The following is a 6,335-nucleotide window of genomic DNA, read 5'->3' as shown; positions in this document are numbered from 1 at the left end:
CCCGAAGCCAGGAGAGGTCCTGGCAATGTGGAAGCCAGCTCCAAAAGTATCCATCGAGGGTAATCCGTCAATCCTGAAGAGCGTGGCTCGGCATGGCCTGGCTGTTAAAGATTTTGGTGGAGAGAAAGGGCAAGGTGAGGAAACCTTTCATCTTCTTGTAAGGGGAGAACATATTATCACCTAAATGAGCATTTTAGCATTTAGGCTAACCTTCAGCTCCACCCAGAACAAAACATGTTTGAAAGTTGTGCCAACCTGTCACGTTTATTCAGATGAAATTGAAATGTAATTGAAAACTTCATATTCTCTTGATTTACAGGAGTGGTTGCAACAAGGCTGTTTGCCAAGGGTGACATCGTCTGCCATTTCACGGCAAGGTCATCACGGCTGCCGAGGGGAGGGCCATGATGGAGGGGCAGAGGGACCTCTGCGTTGATGCAAAGACCTTCCCCTGCCAATGCCACCCTGCCGCAGACACAATTGGACGTCGAATAAACCACTCGTCCAAGAGGCCCAACTTGAAGCCTCTCCACTGCAGACTACAGGTGGATGGACAGGACACCGACGTCATCCTGCTCAAGGCACTGCGGGACATCAAATTTGACCAGGAGCTAAAGTTTGACTATGGGGGCAAACGGAAGTCCTTCCGGGGAGGGGGCCTTGACCTGGACTGGCTGGACGAGTAGTTCCAACCACTGTGAACATTTTTACCAATACCTAGAGCTCACACTTAAACGGAGCATGGATCTATTGACTGATGAATTTTACTGAAGGAGATTTAACAAAGGGACCTCGGCTCCATCAAGAAGCCAGTGGCAGTCTTGCAAGTGGCAGTGCCAAAGTTCAAAGTTAATACGTAGAAGCACACTTTGCTGCAGAGGAAGGAACTAACCCGAAGATCCTCCTGTGACATCCCAAGGTAAACCTACAGACATGATAATTAGGCTCTTCACATCTTTTGTTTTGGTGAACGGCTCTGCTTTTCTTCTCCTTTCTTCTCCTCCTCTTTCATGACAGACACAGATGATGCCTGCCAGAAGCTGAGGAACATCCAGCTCAGTGAGGAGAACATCAGCATCTGGTTTGTGCAATTCAAAAAGACCTATGTTAAGTTAGCGGATATCCTGATTGGTTCATTGCTAAATTTAGACCCATCCCCCAAGAGCAGGAGAGCTGGTCTCCTCAAATGACCTCTGTCACCACCCAGTGGTCACTGCTGAGAAGACACACAGAATAAAACTTAGAATGAAAAATAACAGTGATCACATTTTATCATGTTGGTAAAAGTGTGTGCGTGTGTGAGAGAGAGAGATATTTATATGTGAGTATGAGATTGAGTAAGAGAGATTTGTTATATCTGATGAGATGAACAATTTAATTGAGGCCACAAAATCAACAACCCCCAGCTGCCCCCGGACCCCCCTACAAGGTGTGAGGTTAGCCCCAGATGTATTTGGCTAAGCCCCAGATGTTTTCAAGTCCTAAAAATGCCCCTGACGTTCATTGGTGTCCCCAGAGGCTTTATCGTCTCGGACTATAGCCGATGGGATCCGAGATTTCCACACAATTAACACACCCCATCAAACCACTTAAGGTTATGTCTTTCATTTTGTCACTTCCTGTTTTATTTTGAAGCTTACCTGTGTCTGTCTTCAAGACTTCCTGTTCCCCGTGATTCCCACAACCTGTCAGCCCTGTCCTAATTGGCCACACCTGTGTCTCGTCTTACCCTCTTTGTATGCCCCACGTGTCTTCCCTCTTGTTGCCAGTTTGTTGTCTGTTCCTTCCTGTCACCTTGTCCCGGCCTTTTATCCTTGTGCTCATGACTGTTTTTGTGAAATGGCCATTGCCTGTTTTCTGCCTCTGCCTTCTCCTGTGGATTTGTTTGTGGAACTGACTGTACTGAACCTTAGACTGACTTGTATAAAGCACTGGTTTTTGGCAGGCGTTTAGCAGGGCTTCTGGCCTTATGGGAAAGAATCAAAATAAATAAATAAATACATTTTTTTTAGCAAACATTACACTGCATCATTAAAACTTTTCCCTATCCTGTCACTCACCTGACCATGCCTCTGCTCCGCCGCAATATTTTGAATTGCCTTCCTAAGGCCCTCTCTCTCGCCCTCGCGGAAATGAAAAAGGGTGTAGTTGACCTTTAAATTTCCAAACTACATGACTACGTGTCCTCCTTTTCCTCAGGGTTCCACACTTGGTAAATATGTGTATGATCACTGATTAACTAAACCATCTCACTCACCTTGCTCCAGCTCTCCTCCTCCGACTCTCCCCCCGCAGGTGTGGCCTTTTGGCGGGGCTCAGCGGCCTCTTCCACCTGCTCCTCCACCTGCTCCTCCTCCTCCTGCCTCTGCCCCTGTTCCAACTGCTCCTCCACCTGCTCCTGCCCCTGCTCCTCCACCTACCCCTTCTCCTCCTCATCCTCCTCCCCCTCCTCCTGCCTCTGCCACTGTTCCACCTGCTCCTGCTCCTCCACCCTTTCCTCCTCCTCCTCCTCATCGTCCTCACTGGTCTGTATATGAAGACAGAATAAAAAGACAGATTTCAGTTAAAGACTTTGTGAAGGAGAAAAAGTTTGTGTGTCATACACTGTAATAAACTGATGTCACTAAAGTACATTCTATTCTTCTCTGTTCACACCTCTACAATGTGTCTTGTTTTGGCCGTCCATCTCTACTAAGTGTAACCGATTTAGGTCTAGAGGAGGAGCTCTGCCTGACTGATTATTATGGAGATGACCAACAACGCCACCTTGGGACTCTCACCCAAAGAATATTCGGTGGGTAACACCTGACCCCGCCCCCTTTAACATGAGGGTTCCCCTTTTGTGAGAACCATAAACCAAAGAAAAATACACAGGCACGTTTGACAAATTAATACAAAAGGCGTGGTTTACAAATATAAATTCAATCTTTATTTTCTTTCAGCAAAAATATTAGTTTAAAACACAATTATATTTAATTTAGCCAATAAATAACATCAGGCCATGCAAACAGTCTATTCAGGGGGAAGCAATGCTGCCAGAAGGGGGCGCAGCTGTACCAGCACCGGAACCCCTGCAATTCCAGTGCCCCTTTGTTTATCTCATCTAAATAAGGAGAAGAAAAAAAAGAAACACTACAATGGGCAAACTAAAAGAAGAAAGAACCAAGGCACACAACTAATGAGATACAACAGAAGAAGAAAGCCCTGATACAACAGGTCCGGCGCCGATACCCCTACTGCCCCTTCCCACAACGTGAAGACTACTGAGCAGGTTAGATCTACGCAGCACACGAGCAACCGCGTCAACAGAATAATACTGAGCAAAATATAACTGAAGACAAAGCAATGCTTTAACTCATGGAAACAACAGCTTTAACTAAAGGCAACGACAGCTTTAACTAAAGGCAACGACAGCTTTAACTAAAGGCAACAACAGCTATAACTAAAGGCAACGAAAGCTTTAACTAAAGGCAACGACAGCTTTAACTAAAGGCAACAAAAGCTATAACTAAAGGCAACAAAAGCAATAAATAAAGGCAACAACAGCTTTAACTAAAGGCAACAAAAGCAATAAATAAAGGCAACAACAGCTATAACTAAAGGCAACAAAAGCAATAAATAAAGGCAACAAAAGCAATAAATAAAGGCAACAAAAGCTTTAACTAAAGGCAACAACAGCTATAACTAAAGGCAACAAAAGCAATAAATAAAGGCAACAAAAGCTTTAACTAAAGGCAACAACAGCTTTAACTAGAGGCAACAACAGCTTTAACTAAAGGCAACAACAGCTTTAACTAAAGGCAACAAAAGGCAAGACAACAGTGGCCGTCTGCAACCAAAAGAAAATAGAACATGTTAATATTTTGACTGACCAACATGACACCAAAATTATAATTAATATAAACAAAAATAAACAATAAGGGGTTACCTCGGCTGTCCGCAACGCTACAGCGGCATCGCTCCCTAAGCTCGCCACCCCGACATGTCACAACACCCCCGCTCACCGACACAGCAGCGACAGCAACCAGTCAACCGCCGGCCTGGAATAAAGTTAAAATCACAATCTACACAAATACAGACAGCATGAAACTCAGCGCGGCCCATACCTGCCCTGGAAACGGAAGTACTGCAGAGGGTGAGGGGAGCAAAGACAGGGTATTTTATCCCCAGAAACTGAGTGAAAAGCACAGGTGATTGGTTCCCCCCTTAACCTGACACACTCCGGAGCGCACCCTACCAATCAGCCGGTTACATAAGCAGGAATATTTACTCTATTGCTGTCATGTCTGCCTGTTAGGTTAAGTTTTCCTTTATTTTCTCCTCATGTGTCTTGTCTGGTACTTCCTGTTTTATTTTGAAATCACTCACCCCTGTATCTGTTTCAGGTCTGTGTCCTGCCCCTCCCCCGTCGTGTGCTCACCTGCTCCTGATTGTGCTCTCCCCAGCTGTGTCTCATCACTCTCATTACCTCGGGTATTTAACCCCCTGTCTTCCCCTGTCTCGTCGCCAGTTCGTTTGTATCCTTGTGTCGCGTTCCAGCATTTTGTTCCTAGCTCTCGTGTTTTGACCTCTGATTCTGAGCCTGTTTTGCCTTTTACCTTGCCTTTTCGCCTCACCTTCTTTGGATACGTCTGCTTGTTTCTGACTTCTTATTTTGTGTACTGAACCTTGCCTGGCATTAAACCATTCTGAAATCTGTCCACTGGTTTTGTGTTTGCTGTTGAGTCCTTCCTTTTGGTCCCCGGTTCATGAAAATTGTAATGTTATTGATTTGATTCGTTACCGAGTTGTATTGTTGTAATGTCTGTTCAGGTTCATGTTCAGGTTACTTTATTGATACCCAAGGGTAAACTAGCTTTGCAGTCGAGAGTCGAAACATCCAACACAGTTTGACAATCTAGACAAGACATAAAACAAGAAACATAAACAAGAAACAAGAGTGCTGCAATCCATGAAATACAAGCATGGAATAAAAGCAAATAATTAAGATAATTAAAAAGGCCACAAGTAAAAATTCCTACCAGACATAGGTTAAAAGAATAAAAACAGTTCAATAAAATAGAATAAAACAATGGGATAAGAATCAATCCATCCATAAAAAGTAAGATATAAGATACATGCTCCAAAGTGACTCGTGCAGTTCTGTGCAAAGGTTCTGCAGCTTGTTTACCAGTGTGATTGCAGCTGGAACAAAGCTGTTTTTGAAACGTTTCGTTCTACAGCGTGGGACTAAGAGCCTCCGACCCGAGGAAAGAAGCTGGAACTCACTGTGCAAAGGATGCGAACCGTCATTTCAAATGGTCGTGGCTATCGGCTGTAACTGCTTGTTATACAGGAAAGAGGGGTTCAGCTGGGACTCGCCGGTCAGCTAACTTGACCATTTCACAATTTGATTTAAGGAGTTCTTGTTCTTAACAGAGAGGCTTCAAACCATGACACCAAGGACAAGGATAAAATGGATTCAATAAAAGCATGATAAAATAAGGTCATCATGGTTTTGTCTACACGAAAATAGGACAATTTTCTCAGACAGTGCAAATGCTGTTGTCCTTTTCTACATACAGCCTCACAGTTTTTTTAAAGGTTCAGTTTAAAATCTATAATAGTCCCAAGGTATTTGTAGGATTCCACACATTCCACTGACTGACCTTTTATGGTTGTGGCATCGTGTGTGGGTTTGTTTGCTAAAAACAATCAGCATATCCTTTGTTTTGGATATATTAAGTTGAAGATGTGACTCTTCACACCGCTGCACAAAGTCATCCACTATAGGGCCATAGTCAGGTATTGATGGTAGTTGATTACACAAAGACAGTCTGCCTGCTAAATTAACCTCTCTCTTTCCTAACCCGGCACTCTTAAAACTTACACACATACAAGATTTTGGACTGACCTTTTGACCTTTTGACCTTTAGCCAGGAATTAAACCTCCCGGTTCTTTCTCTGGGTCTCAACCCGTCCCATGTGCTCAGTGCAAGTTGGTTGAGACAAAGGACAGCATTCAGTGGCCATCCTTAAGACGGCCATTTTATGAGTTCTTTGTCTCCCCTATTTGCCACTGAAGCCATGTGGTCACTTAATGGACACAACCTCCATTTGGGTCTCTTCCTGTCCGGAGACGGACACACCCTTTTCTCTCTCTCACTCTCACATACTTGTTTATGCTACCTCGTGGGGATTCCTGCAAGGAGGTGAAAGGTGAGGATAACATTTTTTAAATGTTATCATGACTTTGTTTTAACTCCAAAAAATCTAAAAGGGCTCTGGTATCCCAAAAATGTATTCAAGTATCAATATTTCAAAAATTTTAAAATCTTAATTTTTTTCTGGTTTTT

The sequence above is a fragment of the Semicossyphus pulcher genome, unplaced genomic scaffold (assembly GCF_022749685.1).
Source record: "Semicossyphus pulcher isolate SPU_LCO1_2020_fin unplaced genomic scaffold, fSemPul1.0.p SCAF_1, whole genome shotgun sequence".
Lineage (NCBI taxonomy): Eukaryota > Metazoa > Chordata > Actinopteri > Labriformes > Labridae > Semicossyphus > Semicossyphus pulcher.
The sequence above is the reverse complement of the archived record's forward strand: the minus strand, read 5'-3'. Positions refer to the sequence as shown.